This window comes from Drosophila kikkawai, chromosome 4 (assembly GCF_030179895.1).
Source record: "Drosophila kikkawai strain 14028-0561.14 chromosome 4, DkikHiC1v2, whole genome shotgun sequence".
Taxonomy (NCBI): Eukaryota; Metazoa; Arthropoda; class Insecta; order Diptera; family Drosophilidae; genus Drosophila; species Drosophila kikkawai.
Genome location: NC_091732.1, coordinates 960,665 through 981,831, shown reverse-complemented (window position 1 = coordinate 981,831; position 21,167 = coordinate 960,665). Strand labels below are relative to the sequence as shown.

The 21,167-nt window shown below is 34.7% G+C and overlaps 1 protein-coding gene across 6 annotated transcripts in view; it reads right to left on the bottom strand.

The window, feature by feature from the left end:
* zfh2 (Zn finger homeodomain 2) overlaps positions 1-20,112 on the bottom strand; it is a 62,590-nt gene extending 42,478 nt beyond the window's left edge. For 4 of the 6 annotated variants that reach the window (XM_070287672.1, XM_070287668.1, XM_070287671.1 and 1 more), the window contains exons 1-2: positions 20,084-20,108; positions 18,088-18,417 (exon numbers count right to left, since the gene is read on the bottom strand). The gene's annotated coding sequence lies outside the window, so the exon portion shown is untranslated. Of the gene's footprint in view, positions 1-18,087; positions 18,418-19,955; positions 20,014-20,047 lie in introns of those variants that run through there. The other 2 variants (XM_070287669.1, XM_070287670.1) reach the window with 2 other exon arrangements.
* Between the last annotated feature and the right edge of the window lie 1,055 nt (positions 20,113-21,167).

Sequence of the window (21,167 nt, the reverse complement as noted above, 5' to 3'; positions counted from 1 at the left end):
AACCGAAACAAAACAGAATTCCACGAAAGTGTCATGTGGGGCGAGAGTAAAATACCCTTCAAATCGTTTCATTAACCATACCACTATTACATAGACAACAATATACAAAAGGATTAAATATTTTTTAGTTTTTATTTTAATAAATTTTTAATATAAAGTATATACATATGTATTTATGTATGTATGTACATAGTACATATGTCTGTATAAATAAATATTATTTAGGATTTAGAAAAAAGTGCTCGATGTCATATTCCTGATATGTCGAACATTTGTAAGTATTCAAAGTAAAAATAAAGTTACTTATGTGTGTTAAATTTGTTTGTTTCATAAATGTTAACATATAGCTCTAGCCGAGGCCTAAATTTGGTACAAGTTTTCGTTTTCAACATTTGCTCGAATTCAAGAAATAAAAAAAAACAAGAAAGGAAGCTAACTTCGGCACGCCGAAGTTTGTATACCCTTGCAGATTTTATTTCATTACATTTTACCTATAATTATTATGTTTACAGTTTGACAGTTACAGTTTTACATTCACACCTTTACATTTTCTATACATCTACCGATCGCTCCTATAGCAGCTATAGGATATAGTTGTCCGATTTTCATGAAATTTATACCAAAATTCTAGAATAATAAAATAAGGTTATATCTCAGAGTAGATGAAAATACGTTGAAAAACAACGAAGTTATAATTTTTTTTCTATTAATTTCCCGATCGTTCCTATGGCAGCTATAAGATATAGTCGTCCGATTTTCATGAAATTTTTATCAAAATTTTGAAATAATCAGGCCTGCTCCGGTAATCGTAAAATTTTTTCGATTTCGTTTTGGGCGAAAACGAACCGTTTTCGTTTTTAGCTGCTCCGGTTTTCGGCAAATTTCTGCTATCGGATGTTTCGTTTTCTCATCGTTTCTCACTGCTCAAGCAGCTAACTTGTGTTGTTGGTAATAAGCAAACAACGCACTATGGTTTTTTTCGCGTTTTTTTTTTGGCATAAAGTCTATTTTTTTATTTTTTTGTATCTTAACATTTTTTTTATTTTTAATTTTTAAACACCCTAGACAGATAAAAAAATATGTAACTTTAACATATGGAGCAACACTGTTCTGCTGGCCAGCTGTTAAAGTCAGCTGATTATATAGCAGTTTTTTTGTATGAAATTGGCACGAAAAATTGTGCAACTTTGATAGTTTGTTGTGGCAAAAGCTTACGAAGAAGTTAAATTAATAAATATGGAAAACGATTGTCCAGGTATTTAAAACTAAAGTTTACCAATGTTTCTGTCGTTGTTATGTGTTTTTGTCCAATTGTACCGTCTTTTGTTTACGTGTATTTTTAGAACGAGCTTAACAAGTGTAGCTGTGTTTCGTGGATCAGTACTTTTGCATGGCAAAGAGTTGCAAAAAGTTGTAAATGAGAAACTATTAACCAAAGTGTGCAGATTAATGAGAAACTAACCGTTTTTGTCCGTGGATTCGTTTTCGAAAAAAATCAAAATTTTCTAGTACCATATCAGTATGGATTTTTTCCGTTTTTTTTTTTGCTATAAACTCTAATTTTAGGCCTATTGATCTGAAATTTGGTTTGTATACATTTTTTAAGCTTTTATGATGACCTACCAAGTTTCAAATGATTTGGGGCACTATTTCATATAGCTGCCATATAACAGATCTGGCCGATTCGCCCAAAAAAGTTTTTTTTATTAAAATATAACCAAATCATTTGAAACTTGGTAGGTCATCTTGGGAGCTTAAAAAATGTATACAAACCAAATTTCAAAGCAATAGCTTGAAAAACAAAAAAGTTGGTGCAAATCGGCCAGATCGGTTATATGGCAGCTATATGAAATAGTGCCCCAAATCATTTGAAACTTGGTAGGTCATCATAAAAGCTTAAAAAATGTATACAAACCAAATTTCAGATCAATAGGTTTCAAATTAGAGTTTATGCCAAAAAAAAAAAACGCGAAAAAAACCATAGTGCAACGTAAAGTACTGCCTATTATATTTACAATTTCCCTTTTTCTAAGCCAGAAAAAGGCAAAAAATGGTAGAATTAAGCAAATCCAGGCACCTAAGATGCTGTCACACTTTTAACAGTTTAAAATTCCGGTGGTCTCAATTAATTATTTGGTTAATTTTGACCATTTAAGTAATCACATTAAATAGCATTATTTATAAACAACCATTTTGGCGGTCCTTTAAAGTTATTAATGTATTCATTTATATTTTATAAGTATTTTTAACTGGATGTTTCGTTCCACCAACAATATGGCAACCTTGGCGATAACTTTTTGCGGTGAACTTATCAACCTATCGCAAAAACGAGAAAACTGGTTGAACACGGCAAAAATTTTGTTGTCAAATCTGAGCAGGGGTCAGAAATACATTTTTTATAAAATAACTACCTGCCAGAATGATCTTGTGGTGGTGTGGAATAAACATCAATAGACCACCGAGTAAACTATTTTTTTCCTTTTGTAAATAAGATCTGATTTCATATAAAACAAGAAAGGAAGCTAACTTCGGCACGCCGAAGTTTGTATACCCTTGCAGATTGGTTTCGATGTTTCATTACATTTTACCCATACTTATTATGTTTACAGTTTGACAGTTACAGTTTTACATTCCCAGTTTTACATTTTCTCTACATCTACCGATCGGTTTATATGGCAGCTATATGATATAGTTGTCCGATTTTTATGAAATTTATACCATAATTCTAGAATAATAAAAAAAGATTATATCTCAGAGTAGATAAACATACGTTGAAAAACAACGAAACTATAATTTTTTTTCCTATTTATTTCTCGACCGTTCCTATGGCAGCTATATCATATAGTCGTCCGATTTTGATAAAATTTTTATCAAAATTCTGAAATAATATAGAATGGCCAAATCTAAAAAAATGGTGCAAAAATGTTGAAAAACAGCAAAGTTATAAATTTTTTTCTACAAATATATCGAACATTTGTATGGCAGCTATATGATATAGTCGTCCGATCCGGCCCGTTCCGACATATATAGCAGTGAGAGCATATAGAAGACTATATGCAAAGTTTCATTCAGATAGCTTTAAAACTGAGGGACTAGTTTGCGTAGAAACGGACAGACGGACGGACGGACGGACGGACGGACGGACGGACAGACGGACAGACGGACAGACGGACATAGCTAGATCGACTCGGCTGTTGATACTGATCAAGAATATATATACTTTATAGGGTCGGAAAGGTCTCCTTCACTGCGTTGCAAACTTCTGACTGAAATTATAATACCCTGCAAGGGTATAAAAATGCCATTTACTTTTCATTTCGGCCAGAAAAAGGTGCCCGTTTTTCAAATCGAAAAAATCTTTCGTTTTCGATTACCGGAGCACCAATTTCTCGTTTTCAAAAACGAAAACGAAAAAATCTTGCCGGTTTCGATTACCGGAGCAGACCTGAATATAAAATGGCCATATTTTTGGCGCAAAATGTTGAAAAACGGCAAAGTTATAATTTTTTTTCTAAAAATTTATCGATCATTTGTATGGGAGCTATATGATATAGTCGTCCGATCCGGCCCGTTCCGACACATAGAAACGGACAGACGGACGGAAAGACGGACAGACGGACGGACGGACAGACGGACATGGCTAGATCGACTCGGCTGTTGATGCTGATCAAGAATACATATACTTTGTAGGGTCGGAAAGGTCTCCTTCACTGCGTTGCAAACTTCTGACTGAAATTATAATACCCTGCAAGGGTATAAAAATTAAGGTGTTTGCACGTGACAAATAGTCATTTACGCGACGAGCTTTTTATACCCTTGCGGGGTATTATAATTTCCGTCAGAAGTTTGCTACGCAGTGAAAGAGACCATTCCGACCTTTTAAAGTTCTTGATCAGCATCAACAGCCGAGTCGATCTAGCCATGTCCGTCTGTCTGTCCGTCCGTCCGTCTGTCCGTCTGTCCGTCCGTCTGTCCGTTTCTACGCAAACTAGTCCTTCAGTTTTTAAGCTATCTGAATGAAACTTTGCATATAGTCTTCTATATACTCTTACTGCTATTTATGTATGCCGGATCGGACGACTATATCATATAGCTGCCAAAAAAATTATCGATAAATTTTTAGAAAAAAATAATATAAATTGGCTGTTTTTTACAATTTTTTCATTATTTTTGAAATAATGCCATTTATTATTATTTCAAAAATTCGGTTTAATTTTATGAAAATCGGTCGACTATATCTTATAGCTGTCATGGAAACGATTGGTAGATGTATAGAAAAAGTGTAATGTAAATGTAAAGCTGCTAGTATAAAACTGTAACTGTCAAAATAAATTAGGTAGAGGTAAAATGTAATGAAAATTTGTTTTGTGTGCTTTTCAGCATTTAAATTTATAATGTATCTTATTAGAATAACTATAGTCTATCAATTTTAATAGTTTGCGAGTATAAAGGCTTTATTACAGCGTTTCAATTGGCATTGGCAAAATGTAGACATCTTTTATTGCAAATTTGAAGAAATGTGGTCAAATTTGGCAATTCTCACTATATGCAAATGAACAAGGCAAAAATTTGATCACTGCATGTGTTTTTCTTGAGTTTTATTAATTAAAGTATTGTCTAAACATCTGATTTGGGAAGCTTCGTGTGGGAGAGTGTCTTCAACTATAAAGATTTCGAGTATGACACGTTGATGGTATTTTTAATTGATCAAGACCAAAATTACTTCAATTTGAAAAAATTGATATAATATGTATATGTATGTATATGTATTTAGAATAGTCATTGGCTGGCCAATGAAAGCTTGGAAATGGCCAATAGCCCAGATTCATTAGCTCTGGTTATTATTCTAATCTTTATGAGTTTTAGTTTATTTTATAAATATAATAAAATAGAGTACTAAACAAGAAAGGAAGCTAACTTCGGCACGCCGAAGTTTGTATACCCTTGCAGATTGGTTTCGATGTTTATATTATAGATTTAAATGCTGAAAACACTCACAAAACAGAGTTTCATTACATTTTACCTATACTTATTATGTTTACAGTTTGACAGTTACAGTTTTACATTCCCAGCTTTATATATTTTTACATTTACCGATCGCTTCTATGGCAGCTATAAGATATAGTTGTCCGATTTTTATGAAATTTATACCAAAATTCTAGAATAATAAAAAAAACTTATATCTCAGAGTAAATAAAAATGCGTTGAAAAACAACGAAGCTATAATTTTATTTCTATTAATTTCCCGATCGTTCCTATGGCAGCTATATCATATAGTCGTCGTTCATAAAATTTTTACCAAAATTCTGGAATATGATAAAATGGCTATATCTCAAAAATGATGCAAAAATATTGAAAAACAGCCAAGTTATAATTTTTTTTCTAAAAATTTATCGAACATTTGTATGGCAGCTATATGATATAGTCATCCGATCCGGCCTGTTCCGACATATATAGCAGTGAGAGAATATAGAAGACTATATGCAAAGTTTCATTCAGATAGCTTTAAAACTGAGGGACTAGTTTGCGTAGAAACAGACAGACAGACAGACGGACAGACAGACAGACGGACATGGCTAGATCGACTCGGCTGTTGATGCTGATCAAGAATATATATACTTTATAGGGTCGGAAACGTCTCCTTCACTGCGTTGCAAACTTCTGACTGAAATTATAATTCCCTGCAAGGGTATAAAAAGGGAATGTTTTGTTTTGATAAAAACTTTTAAAACCAGAGACAGGCTTTGACTATTGCTTTCTAACATTACTCACAGAAATCGAAGAATAATAAACGTGGTTATATTTTGATTTGCATGCGAATGTCCCTTCAAATTGAATTTTAAAAAATTGCAAGTCATTTTTGAAAAAACCAAAAAGAGGCATCAGTGCACTAACGTCTAAATTAGATGCACAAAAATATTGCTTTGGTGATTGAATTAGTAGCCCTCAAAAGCCACTTCCGTTTTTCGTCCTGGGGGAATCACTTGAATTTTGCAATTATTCTAAAAATAAAATATTACCCAACACCAATCTTTGCAGCAATGAAAGAGCTAATAAAGGGCTAAGTGTAAAGCCTTTCAGCAGAAAAAAATCTTTTCATTTTGACCGTTTTTTTGCTTTGAATGCGTACCAATGTTTCATGCGCCACCTGGAAAATGTCCGTATGTAAAACTGTAACATTAAATAAAAAAAAACAAAGAAATATCAAAGTTTGTTGCATTTACCTGTACACATTATATTTATTGTTTTACAGATAAAGTTTAACATTTTTCTCTACATATAATATAGTCATAAGACTGGCACAGAGCCTTAGCGCCTTTTTTAAAATTTCAAATTTAGCAGATTGAATCGGTGGCGATGTTGATCATGAGTACTTAATGTATACATTTTATGTCTACCTACGGTTACCGGAAAGGAATACAAATTAATGGAATTAATAAAATTCTAATTAGCCATGAATTTAGCAACAATATGGAAAATAAACCAGGTACTTGGATAGAGAACATTTCAGTGAGGTTAAGGAGCTGTGTGAGGAAGAGGTGATTGCTTGAAAAAGAGAAGAAAAGGAGAACGAATTAAGTGGTGTCGGGTAGGGAAGCAGAGACAATAAAAACACTCTTGACAGACTGAGACCGAAATTAAAAATTTCAACGAATTTTCGTATTTTAATGTACCCATAATTACCGATGCCGTATAATTATTAGTGAAATTATTATTAAATTGGCGAATCATTATCATCATCCACTTCTTATGCACACTCTTAACTACAATGTTTCGAAACGAAGAAATTATGTGGTGTTGTTTGGTGGTTAGGCCTGTGCATTCGGGTTTGTCTATATATGTATATGCATATATAGAGTTTTATATATACATATCTACATAAAATCGTTATTTGTTGTTTAATAATTAAACGCAGAAACACACTCAAACTTAAGGGGATCACCCTGATTATGAAGCCCGAAATGCTATTCAACAATAATAATTATTTTTAATTACAAGTAAGGCAACGTCTCGACAACTTCCGCCGCGGCTTCGAATATCTCTTGTGATCGTTTCCAGTGCTTTATCTGTAAATTGCTTGAATGCAGCAAAATATATAATAATTTTGATCATTTGATAAAAAGTTTACGATCTTACCTTGCAGGGTATTATAATTTGGTTAGTTTTCCTCTGTTAAATATATATTCTTGATCAGCAACAACAGCTTAGTTTATTTAACCATGTCCGTCCGTCTGTCCGCTTATACCCAAAATAATCCATAAGTTTTAAACCTATCTGAATGAAACTTTGCAGATAGTCTGCTGACTACGCCCCCTAGTATACAAGTTGGATTAGTTTGGCTAGACCGACATGGCTAGATCGACTCGGCATTTGATGCTGATCAAGAATATATATACTTTATAGGATCTCCTTCGCTACTTTGCAAACTTCTGACAAAAATTATAATACCCTGCAAGGGCATAATTAGTGGGGAATTTTATCTTAAATGTACGGTCCCGGAGTTACTTTTAGGGTAAGTAAGGAAGTATATAACTTTAAATATTTATATTTAACACAATAATAATTTTGTTTATTGTAATATACCATTTTTAATAAACAATATAATTATTATTATACCCTTGCAGGGTATTATAATTTCAGTCAGAAGTATGCAACGCAGTGAAGGAGACGTTTCCGACCCTATAAAGTATATATATTCTTGATCAACATCAACAGCCGAGTCGATCTAGCCATGTCCGTCTGTCCGTCTGTCTGTCTGTCTGTCTGTCTGTCTGTCTGTCCGTCTGACTGTCTGTCTGTCTGTCTGTTTCTACGCAAACTAGTCCCTCAGTTTTAAAGCTATCCGAATGAAACTTTGCATATAGTCTTCTATATGCTCTCACTGCTATATACATATGTCGGAACGGGCCGGATCGGACGACTATATCATATAGCTGCCATACAAATGTTCGATATATTTGTAGAAAAAAAATTATAACTTGGCTGTTTTTCAACATTTTTGCACCATTTTTTAGATATGGCCATTTTATATTATTTCAGAATTTTGGTAAAAATTGTATGAAAATCGGACGACTATATGAATTAGCTGCCATATGAACGGTCGAGAAATAAATAGGAAAAAAAATTATAGAGTCGTTGTTTTTCAACGTATGTTTATCTACTCTGAGATATAAGCTTTTTTTATTATTCTAGAATTATGGTATAAATTTCATAAAAATCGGACAACTATATCATATAGCTGCCATATAAACCGATCGGTAGATGTAGAGAAAATGTAAAACTGGGAATGTAAAACTGTAACTGTCAAACTGTAAACATAATAAGTATACGTAAAATGTAATGAAACTCTGTTTTGTGAGTGTTTTCAGCATTTAAATCTATAATATAAACATCGAAACCAATCTGCAAGGGTATTCAAACTTCGGCATGCCGAAGTTAGCTTCCTTTCTTGTTATGTTTGTTGTTGTAATACAACTCATACTTTTGGTGTTTGCCACTTACTAAGAACTGTCGGCCAGCTTAACCCCAACCAGAGATGTTAGAATCATACACGCACGCGTGCGACATTTGTCGCTCTAAATTTTAGGTCGAATTCGAATCGAATTTTTATGAAAAAATTTCCAGCAAAACAAGTGCAGTTCGCCCGTTATTTTATTATAATAATTTTTCGGATATTATATGTTTCTAAATGTGCAAGTTTTCTTCCGGTTTCTTTTCAACTTTTGTTACTTTTGCTGCTTTTATATCTGCTTATTTTCAACTGTAGCTGCTGTACCACAATAATGTCAACATGTATTAAATTTACCTATTATATTTACTGTTTTCAGTTACAGCTTTACATTTTCGTCTACATTTACCGAAAATTCCCATAGTTAAATTATAGATTGGTTAGATTGGACCACTCTACGTACATATATAAATAGCATCTATAATAGCGTCAATGTTTTCACAGCTCCAATTACGAGGACCACATAGCCGAGGCAAAGGTAGAGAAAAAGAAGTGCTTTTTGGGTTTATTCTAGTCAGACTTGCAAGAATCTTGGGCACATTCCTTATAAAAAAAGGTTTAACAACATTCAACAAGCTGGAAATGTACATACATACATGTTTATATGTATCTGGGTGCGTCTTTGCTACTTACAAATGTCTTAGAAAAAAAAAATAACAAAATAAGAGAACAGAACAACGTAAACAGCGCACACTTGCACATACATATGTATGTGCGAGCGGCAAAAGGCCGAAACCTTTGTTGACCATAAAGATTAACTCAACAGAAATAGGAATGGGAGTAGGTGCTAAAATACACGCTCGCCTCAACAACACAAACACAAGCAAAGAACCAATAACGCCAACAGTGGTCAAGTTTATATATGTACATACATATATATTGGTGAGGTACAGACATACGTGTACATACATATGTATGTAGTATGTATCTTGACCCACTCACAGTCGATTCTCGGCACTCACGTGAGCAAGTGTTTTAGTCACCTATAATTTTTCACACTCTGAGAACTGGATGAAAAGTAAGTAATTTAATGTGACTATTGTCAAACTGTAGTGCCGATTTCATTTTTCGGATATGTATACATATACATACATATGTATGTTAAGCAAAAACTCATCTGAACGAGGTAGGTAAGACAATAGAGACAATTGACCTTTGTGACGATTATTGCCAATAATTTAACTAGTTCCTAATTCAGCACGCGTGTATGTCTTTACTTAGAAGCTTAGAGCTTAAAACGAAAGTAGTTAAAATGTTAATTAAAACTGAGAAACTAGTTCGCACAGTAACGGACAGACGGATGCAAAGACGGACAGATAGACGGGCAGATGACACATCATTAGGCCAACATTTCCTAAAATGTCCAAGTATGCACAACGGACCACATTAATATTTTGTTTGTTACAATTTTACAAAGTAACAAGATCCAAAAATGCCTGTTTCGCGGTCCTTTTTCCAGGTCTGAGTTCGAAACGGGAAGTTATGATCAGAAATAAATATTATGACTATTATCGAATACAAGAAAGAAGGGAAACTTCGGCTCGCCGAAATTTATATACCCTTGCAGTCTGCAAGTATATAATGAAGAATCGATTCATTTTGGTCAAATAAATCAAAAATATATGTACATATGGGCATTTCTACAAAAATATCAACGTCACATCAAGAAGTTCAAATTGAACAACATTGACAAAATCTAGCATATTCTAAAACATATTTCGAAATATTAAATGAGAGAAAACTTTTTCCTTTATTTTGGTGACAACTATCATAAAATGGTCATGTTGTGTTTTGATAACAACTTATAGCCGAGAGACATAATGCCTTGATTTTGGTTTTTAGCATCACTTGGATAATGCGAACAGTCGAACGAAAATACAAATATGCTCTTTTTGTTTACTTAATCAGTCAAAAACGACATGTATACTATGGTGGTGTTTACAGTTTGACAGTTACAGTTCTACATTACCAGCTTTACATTATCTCTACATCTACGATCGCTTCTATGGCAGCTATATGATATAGTTGTCCGATATTTATGAAATTTATAGCAAAATTCTGAAATACTAAAAAAAGACTCATATTTCAGAGTAGATGACAATACTTTGAAAAACAACGAAGCTAAAATTTGTTTTCCTAATAATTTCTTGATCGTTCCTATCCATATCTCAAAAATGTTGAAAAACAGCCAAGTAATAATTTTTATACCCTTGCAGGGTATTATAATTTCAGTCAGAAGTTTGCAACGCAGTGAAGGAGACGTTTCCGACCCTATAAAGTATATATATTCTTGATCAGCATCAACAGCCGAGTCGATCTAGCCATGTCCGCCTGTCCGTCTGTCTGTCTGTCTGTTTCTACGCAAACTAGTCCCTCAGTTTTAAAGCTATCTGAATGAAACTTTGCATATAGTCTTCTATATGCTCTCACTGCTATATATGTCGGAACGGGCCGGATCGGACGACTATATCATATAGCTGGCACACAAATGTTCGATATATTTGTAGAAAAAAAATTAGAACTTTGCTGTTTTTCAACATTTTTGCACCATTTTTTAGATATAGCCATTCTATATTATTCCAGAATTTTGGTAAAAATTTTATGAAAATCGGACGACTATATGATATAGCTGCCATAGGAACGGTCGAGAAATAAATAGGAAAAAAAATTATAGTTTCGTTGTTTTTCAACGTATGTTTATCTACTCTGAGATATAAGCTTTTTTATTATTCTAGACTTATGGTGTAAATTTCATAAAAATCGGACAACTATATCAGATGTAGAGAAAATGTAAAACTGGGAATGTAAAACTGTAACTGTCAAACTGTAAACATAATAAGTATAGGTAAAATGTAATGAAACTCTGTTTTGTGAGTGTTTTCAGCATTTAAATCGGCGTGCCGAAGTTAGCTTCCTTTCTTGTTTTTTCTAAAAATGTATCGAACATTTGTATAGTCGTTCTGACATATATAGCAGTAAAAGCTTTAAAACTGAGGGACTAGTTTGCGTAGAAACTGGCAGACGATAGGACGGACGGTCGGACATGGCTAGATCGACTCGGCTGTTGATGCTGATCAAGAATATACATATATACTTTATAGGGTCGGAAAGGTCTCCTTCACTGCGTTGACTTCTGACTTAAATTATAAGGGTATAAAGGGTATAAAAATTTAACATACCTTTTTTTTAATTTGAATATTTATAAATGTCAATTTTGGCAGAATTAAAAAGACCATGTACAAAACACATATATTTATGTACAGCATATAACAATTTGTTTTGGTTATAAGTTGAAAAACATATTTATACCCTTGCAGGGTATTATAATTTCAGTCAGAAGTTTGCAACGCAGTGAAGGAGACGTTTCCGACCCTATAAAGTATATATATTCTTGATCAGCATCAACAGCCGAGTCGATCTAGCCATGTCCGTCTGTCCGTCTGTCTGTCTGTCCGTCTGTCCGTCTGTCTGTCTGTCCGTCTGTCCGTCTGTCTGTCTGTCTGTTTCTACGCAAACTAGTCCCTCAGTTTTAAAGCTATCTGAATGAAACTTTGCATATAGTCTTCTATATGCTCTCACTGCTATATATGTCGGAACGGGCCGGATCGGACGACTATATCGTATAGCTGCCATACAAATGTTCGATATATTTTTCGAAAAAAAATTATAACTTTGCTGTTTTTCAATATTTTTACACCATTTTTTAGATGTGGCCATTATATATTATTTCTGAATTTTGGTAAAAATTTTATGAAAATCGGACGACTATATGATATAGCTGCCATAGGAACGATCGGGAAATTAATAGGGAAAAAATTATTGCTTCGTTGTTTTTCAACGTATGTTTATCTACTCTGAGATATAAGCTTTTTTTATTATTCTAGAATTTTGGTATAAATTTTATAAAAATCGGACAACTATATCTTATAGCTGCCATAGAAGCGATCGGTAAATGTATAAAATATGTAAAGCTGGGAATGTAAAACTATAACTGTCAAACTGTAAACATAATAAGTATAGGTAAAATGTAATGAAACACTGTTTTGTGAGTCTTTTCAGCATTTAAATCTATAATATAAACATCGAAACCAATCTGCAAGGGTATACAAACTTCGGCGTGCCGAAGTTAGCTTCCTTTCTTGTTTTTAAATCGTGTAAAATAACTATATTTTAATTTTGAAATATCTAATATAATATAAATTATAAAAAAATACTGAACAAAAACAAAGTAATACATTTTACCTACACATATTACCATAGTTACAGTTTTACGGTTACTATTCTCATTTAATAAATTTTTACATTTGTCATACATTTTCCCTACATCCATTGATCGTTCCTATGGCAACCACATGATATAGTCGTCCGATTTTCATAAAATTAAAACCGAAATTCTGAAATAATACAAAATGGTCATATCTTAAAGAAGATGATCCTATCGTTCATATAGCACCTATGTATGTATATAATATAGTCGGTCGATCTGGCCCACTTATAAAGTAGTGAGAATAGTCAGAATACTATCTGCAAAGTTTCATTGAAAACTGATGGACTAATTTGCGTAGAATCGGATAGACGGACATAGCTGGATCGACTGGGCTATTGATGCTGATCAAGAGTATACAAATATACTTCATGGGGTCGGAAATGTCTCCTTCGCTGCTTTTGCAAACTTCTGGCTAAAATTATAATACTCTGGAAAATAAAATAAAAACTGACATAACTTGGACACTTTTGACCTTAACTTAGGTTTTTAAATTTACAAATGAAGCTCTAAATTTACATTACAAATTTACATTTACAAATTAATATATTTCAATATTAATACATTATATAAAACCTTTTAAACTAAATAATATACATGTTTAAATATGTATGCGAGAATTTTGATTTCATTATCAATCATTCCATCTCGTTGGAACTCCCTAAACAAACGGTTGACCAATTAAAATACTCCAAACGATGCTGCTGCCTGTCTGTGTTTGTATGTATTTGTCAGGGAATCGTAATTAATGCAGTCTCGGCAAAAGGGGAGAGAAGGAAGGCCTGGTAAGACGCGGCGGGGGAGGTGTGGGTGGGGCGGTGTTTTGCTGGAGCAGCTTACATTTTAAACGACCAATCAGAAGATGTTATGCGGCATGTGTGTGTGTTTGCGAAATGCTCACTGTTCACACCGTCACACACGTACACTCCTGCTCAGTGCGATTTATGTGCCACTTTCCTGTTTGTAGAATATGAGAGATCGGATGGGAAAGGGGACACATGTATGTATGTATGTATGTAAGAGCTTGCATGCATGATGGTTTGCATATGAGGGGGCCGGAGCCGGAGACTCAAAGTGTAGAGATTTGCCAAAGTACATATGAATGTATGTATTGGTACACACATGCGCGGGGCAGCAGACATTTAATGGCTGGCAATTACATATATGATATGCAGATTTTTGTATCGCAATCAAAGTTACAGTCAGCAGTCTGCAGCATCGGGTTCATTTTTTACGCCACGCCTATTCACAGCGCGCGCGCTTATTTGTTCTTTACTTGGGCGTCATCCACACACACACATCTTCTCATTCGCAAAGCCAAAGCCAGATCCACAATCCACATTCATTGACGCGACGCGCAGCACACAGCGTTCGGGATTAGGGTTACACCTACACCTACACATACATACTACACACAAAGCTAGCTAAAATAATTGAGAGCCCGCGAGAGTGAAAGGAAAGTAACGAGGCAGCAGTGGCAGCGGTAGCATCAGCAGCAGCTAGCTCACCACCCCACACTTTATACAACAAAAACAATGAAAACGACTAAATCATTGCCACTCTCCATCTCGCTCATTTCGCTCTTCCTATGTAAGTATATATGCATGTCTGTATGCGTGAGTGTATATAAATAAGACAGAAAGAGATGCAGCACAGTACGCTACGAGAGAGCAAACGCGGGAGAGAGCGAAACTCTTAATTTAATTAATATTAACACACAGGGGCAGAATCCAAGAGAACGCGTAAGAGGAAGTAGTGGTCTGTTTGTTTTCTTCTCAGTCTACAGCCGTACGCTCTTGGAGAAAAATCAGTAGTTTACCATTTGGAGAAATTTGCGATGAGAAAATAGCAGAAACGATTAAAACTGGTTTTCCAGTCCTCAAACCAAAACCCTACTACCACCTCACCCCACACCTCCCCTGAACTACAAAGAACCAACTTCGCTTCTTGTTCGTGGTCGGTTTTAGACTTCGGGCTTACTTTTTGTTGTTGCTAATTTCTATTTTCCTTTATTTGCTGCTGCACGGCTTTGTTATTGTTGCTGTGTGGGTAACCCCTTTTCAAGTGCACGCATTTCCACACACTGTAATTTGTAATTGTATGTGGCGCCCTCTCGCACATACATACACAGCTAGAGGATTTTTAGATATCGCAGTCTCGCAGTTAGAAGCTGGAGAATGGAGAGACCTGGAGACTATGTGGCGACGAGCGACAGAGACCCGTCCATCCATCGTTCATCTTCGTCCCAAGAGAAATAATATCGTAACGCCCACAACGGCCCTACTCATTCCAATGGGCAATGCGCGAGTGCAAATATAATGTAAATGTAAATAAATAATTTATACATAATGCGCTCCTTATGCCTTGGCTTTACGCTGCTGCCTCTCCTTAGCTTCAGCCTCTCTTCCTCTCTGCAGGTGATGGTGTCTCTTTTCTGCATATTTGTAGCGCCTCCTCTAACTAGGGTTTTTTCGTTGTTGTCATCGTCTCTTATGGCAACGCAGCAAAGCAAAACTCGGTGTGGGTGAGTGTGGGTCGCGGCGAGTGTGGGCAGTGGAGTGCAAAAGAGACAAGAAAATGAGAGGGGCCATGATGGGTAAATGACGCGTATGAGAAAAGGAGATGGAACATAATATAAAGTACACAATTACGCGAACACATCGGTCTCGCAAAAAACGAAGATTGGAAAATTTCTTTCTGGCTCTTTTATTTTCTTTGTCTTTATACGTTTTACTTTTTTACATTTTCCTTGCTTAGAACGTTGTTTTTTTTTATGTATGTATATATATTCCCCCATGTTTATCTAAATTTAATTACATGTACAATACATATTATACAAATAATATATTCAAATAGGTTAACAATTATATTAATAATTATTATTACTATATATATATCTATTAATATATAATATTAATATATGTATGTACATATGCAAATTCCTTTACTTCTCTGTCGGCTTCAAAATATTTCCATGTAAAGATTCATCTCTAACTAGATTTAATTTTTACCAAGAGTGTACTTAATTGTATGCATACGTACATATCTAAGTACATAATAAGTAAAAAAAGCGCGCAAATCTATACATATATGTATGTATGTATGTATCTACGTACATAGCCGCTCTCAACTCATTTGCATTTGTATATACACAAATATACAATACTTCTAAGATACCTCTCTTCAACCCCATACAAACAGAAAAAAAGTAACATGAGCAATCAAAATATACATGTCTGTATACATACACTCACACCATAATATTTATATATGTAAGTACATGTATACATGGATACTTCGATACATACATATGTGCATACGTATGCCTACAATTTCAGTAGAAGGAATTCTCCATTTCGTTGTTTATATTGTCTTCCTTTTTTTTTCTTATTTTAATTTCGTTTCGCTCAAGCATTATCGATTATTTTGTCCGTTTTCTTTCCTTCTGAAAATTTGCCTTTTTATCCGTCTGAAATACAGGAAGGAAGCAAGGAAGCTATCGTTGTTGTTGGGGTGAAGAAAGCGAAAAAACTGGCGGGCTCTGATTAAAGGGGATGATGATTTCTTTTTTATATACATTATAACGGTACATACATTTAAATGTACATGTGTGTGTATATATATAAACTTATATGGGTGTAAAAAACTCAATTAAAAGATAAATGTACATATATGTATATACAAACAAACAAAATTTAGGTGGTTCCGCTCATGCACTAATTTGTCCTTTTATTTACCAAAAAACTTCCTTTAATTGGTTCTCATCTCAAATCACACACATATGTACACATTTTATACATATGTTAACACAGGGTTTGAGTGCAAAGAAATGGATCCAAGCCAAATGCAATGCTGGTAAAGAAAGTGTCCACTTAATTGGTCAGCTTCTCTTAATTAATATTTTTGGCAAATCGCAGCATAAGCTTCGCGCTCTCTCAAAGCGCCGCCAACGAATCACGTGTGGCGGCTGGCTATATTCCCCAACCAGTGACGACACCCCCGACGAAAGGCGGCAATTAACTCTATTCTACTAAGCACACACAAACAGCCACCCGCACCCACCGAGACACATACACAAGCAAGCAATAAAATAAATGGGGGTTTCCACTGCAGGTGTGGATGTATGGGGGAGAGTAGCTTTAGGAGAGTAGAAACGAAATGAGGAGAGAAGAGAATAGAAGATGCGGCGACAACACCCGACCAATCAAATCGCTGTACTGTGTTGCCTTACTCTTCTTCTGTTTCTGATTTCACTGTTTTTGTTCCATCTTCCGAGATTTAACCAAGAAAGAGAGCTATGCAAGCCATTGAACTCTCTTTCACTGTCATCGTCATCATTGTTTTTGCTTAATTACCGCTTGCTGTTCACTGTTCTGCTTTTCTGTTCTCTGTTCGTTCGGCTTATTTCGCTTGGAGTTAACATTTTTCGTTTTATTCGTTCACTTCTACTCCCCAATTAAATACGACCAAGCCAACTCACACTACCGCACTTGGCGAGCTCCCTCGTCATTGGCTAATTAGAGTAGCTGCTTTTAATTAAGCTCTGCTCTGCGATAAAAAGGGGTGACTTGCTATCACCATTCTTATTGACTGGCTTTTAATTGGTCCATTTCGTAGCGATCTAAGAAGATAAAGTAATAATTTTTTACAGCTAAAAATTTTTGTTCTTTTTTTCTGGAATTGTTCTAATTGGAGAAAAGAAAAAATTGTGATATACAAATGTATACAAAATTCAATTTATCGCAATCTTGCCCACTTGTAAGTTATATGAAAAAGACAATTCTATATACTCGTCCTAGTTGTTAACGACCGTTGTTATTGCGAGCGTTCGGCGCTAAATTCACGGCCCTTGCCAGTCCGTTACTCTATTACCAGCAAGGCTTTAAGAGCTTTCGTCACTTGATAGTCGTTGGAGCGATCTTTTTATCGTTCAGCCAAACGAAGCGAACGTTCGTCGCTAGATTAGTTCTCCAGTATTTGTAGGATTCGTTCACGATTTTCAGAAAGACGTTGCGAACGTTCGGCTTTCGATTCTGTGGTCCTCAATTGCGACGCATACGCCTTCTGATTTGCGAGACGATCATAATTTTCAACCGATGAAATTGTATTTTATACTAATCTCGCTAGGGAGAGTATATAATTGAATGGAAGTTCGTCTTTGGATAACTATTTTATTATTTATTATATATATTTTTTATTATCGTAAACTAATTTAAAAATAAATAAATATAAATAAACTCCAAAATAGCCTTAAAATAAGAGCTTATAAATACCTAAATTAATTACTTAAAATAATTACGTTTTGTGAACTCACTTAAGGGGCCTTTAGGAACCGTCAAAACCTTCGTTTTCAGTTGTCTGGAACATTAGTCCTTTGAACGAAAGCATTTGAAGATGGTTTTTATTGTTGTTGTTTTCAGCCTTCTGTATATTTTTTTTTTGTATTTATGTGCATTTTTTATTTTATTTTATTTTATTCAATCTTTTGAGTATTTTTTCCTGTTATTGTTTGTTCGGTTGTTTAGTTGAGAACTTATTTTTTATGGGGCTCTAGTTTTGTACTTTTTTTATATTTTATGTTTACACTTAAATATTATTAGGAACTTTTAAATCGAGCGCGTGTTTATTTAATGGATTGCGACACCTAAGGGAGTATTATATTGAATTAATATTTTAGATTAGGAATATAACTAAGTTCACAGATTATAGTTAACAGAGCTTATAAATTAATACTTTTCACTTGTTCCGACCATGATTTAATCGGTTCTAAGCCATTTTGGCATATAAAATAATTACACAAACTTTTCTAAATACATAGTATAGTTTCTGGAGACGAGTAATATTTCAATTCCTTACAAACTTGACTTCTGAAATTATAAACTTTGTCTCGGTATTTTAAACCAAGAAGAATTCGATCCTATCGAATAGATCGGTATAGGATATATCTTTCAAGCATTGGGCTACTGATATTGTTAATGCATCGCGAAATGCATCAGATATTAAAATATCCTTTGAAGCAAAATAGTATCTCTCTTTTGACACTAACGGGAACGTCGGCTGAGTAAGCCAGAACTAATTATCTTTGTATTTACAGGGATGTATAAGCATTAGTAGCGGACCTCTTTCTTCTCGTGAAAAAGTATAATCTAAATATCCGAATACATACATATACATGTACATATGGTAACTGGTAACGGGAAAGTGTACTAGTGTGGGTGGACCACACGCCCCGCGATTTAATTTGCCAAACTTTTTTTTTGCTCAGCTACAGGCTTTCAGCATTATTTTTTTCATATTTTTAATATCAACACTTTTACTCCTAGTTGGAGACGACAGTTGTCTCTTTTTTATGCACGGTAACACTTTGTCATATATTTTCTATCTGTGTCTGTGTGTGTGTTTTCATCAGACAGAGAGTGGGAGAGCGTAGTGACAGCATGACAGAGATAGCCATACAGACAGAGAGAGAGAGAGAGAAAAAAAAAAAGCTGCGTCGCTGTTTTTTGCATATGTACTTCCATTTCTCCTCTCTTCGTGGACCACGTGCTCATTAAATGGTCGAAAGAAGCATTTCATAGAGAACATCATCGGTGTATGTATAGCACCCCTTTTACCTACACACACACACACAGGCAGAGCGTTTTTTTTTTTTTGTTTTGTTTTTTTGCGCGCACCCTTGTTCGGTTTGTGTTACGGCTTCGGCTTTCTGGCTCGGCTTTACTCGTTCCGTTAAGTTTCGGACAGTTCTCATACAATTAGAATGGAATAGAGCGAATCTAGCTCCTCGTTTAGCTTTTATTGAAATGAAATAAAATTCTGATCCTGTCCGTTTGTTTGTTGTTGCTATGCATATGTGCATTAACAAGGGTTAATGTATTGTTATTATCGACAGACAACTGCAACAGTATGTAGGGTATATTTTGCCGTTTTTTTGGCAGTCAGGTGCGAACATCCAATTTGCAGCCGAAATGTGGAACCGAGTGAGAACAGGAAGTAATGCTGATCTATTCTGTCTTTTCTTTTCATTTTCCGCTTTATCATCATCACTTTTTTGTGAACAAACACAATACGTATAAACATATGTATGTACGAGTGAAGGGAGTGCAGCCAGGTAGCCAGACGGTACAGCGGTACTATAACGACACGGACACCAGGACCGAAAATGACTGTTGTGATATTTACAATCCTTGGTACATGATTCCGATCATTTTTATTTTTTGTTGCATTTATGGGAGTCACATTCACTAGTCACAAATCACAAATCACAGGTTCACCGTTGCATTTCTGCGTCTGGTTGTTCGGGAACTCACCAGCCGACCCGCATCTGATTCATTCGACGTTGTTTTTTCGACTGAGCTGCGAGTGAGTCTTACCTTTACTCTGTGGGCTTACCAGTGTTGCCAGCTTAGCTAATTTCAGGCTAGATCTGAAGATATGTAAATAGACACCCTTATAGAAATAGACACCCTTCTATAGCTTAAAAAAGTAGGATCATCATAGTATCATTCTTTATATTTAATTGATTATGGTTCATTATATACAGCGGAGAAAGTACGACACCTTTAACAAATAAATTAAACCAACTATTAAAAACAATAAAAACAATGAAATATGAATATCTTTTATTTCAATTAAAATCACGAACAAAATTTTGTATGTTTGTAAAAATTAAGTGTACCTTGATTTTCAAATGTTTTTATATTTAATTTTTATCTCGCTTTTTCTAGAATAAAGGTTATACGGGCGGCCACCACTGGCAACAGTCTGTGTTTACTGTCGCGCTCTCTCACGCTCACGCGCTCTCTTTCAGATTGGTCTCATCGCAAAACCCGAAGCAACAAAATCGAATCATGCGTATGTACGTATACATATGTACATATGTATGTACATATGCGACCAAGATGGGAGAGAAAGAGACTGAGAGTCGTCGTCCGTAATGGGGTAATTATTGCCACGCAGAGTGGTAATTACGAAAGAGCGAGAAGGGGAAAGGTTTGGAGCTGGAGCTGTGGAATATGATAAAACAATGTACCAATGTAGTGGGACAAGCATCTCTTTCTATCCTTTAAATATATATATATATATATATATATATATGTATGTACATATTTACATACATACACATGTTCATGCTTATGTGTTTGTGTTCATTGTTGTTACTTTTTTCTGTGGGGGTGCAGCTCTTAGAGCAATCATCGTTCATTATTTTTTTTTATTACTACCGACGGATGTTGAGGTACAAGATCCACATTTCATCGTCCGGAGAATTACATACATATAAGAAAATGTGTTTGTACATTACTTTACATTCCGCATACACTGCTACTACTTATTTGTCACTCACTTTTATATTAGTAGTATTAAATATATCTAATCGATGTACTTATGTATGTA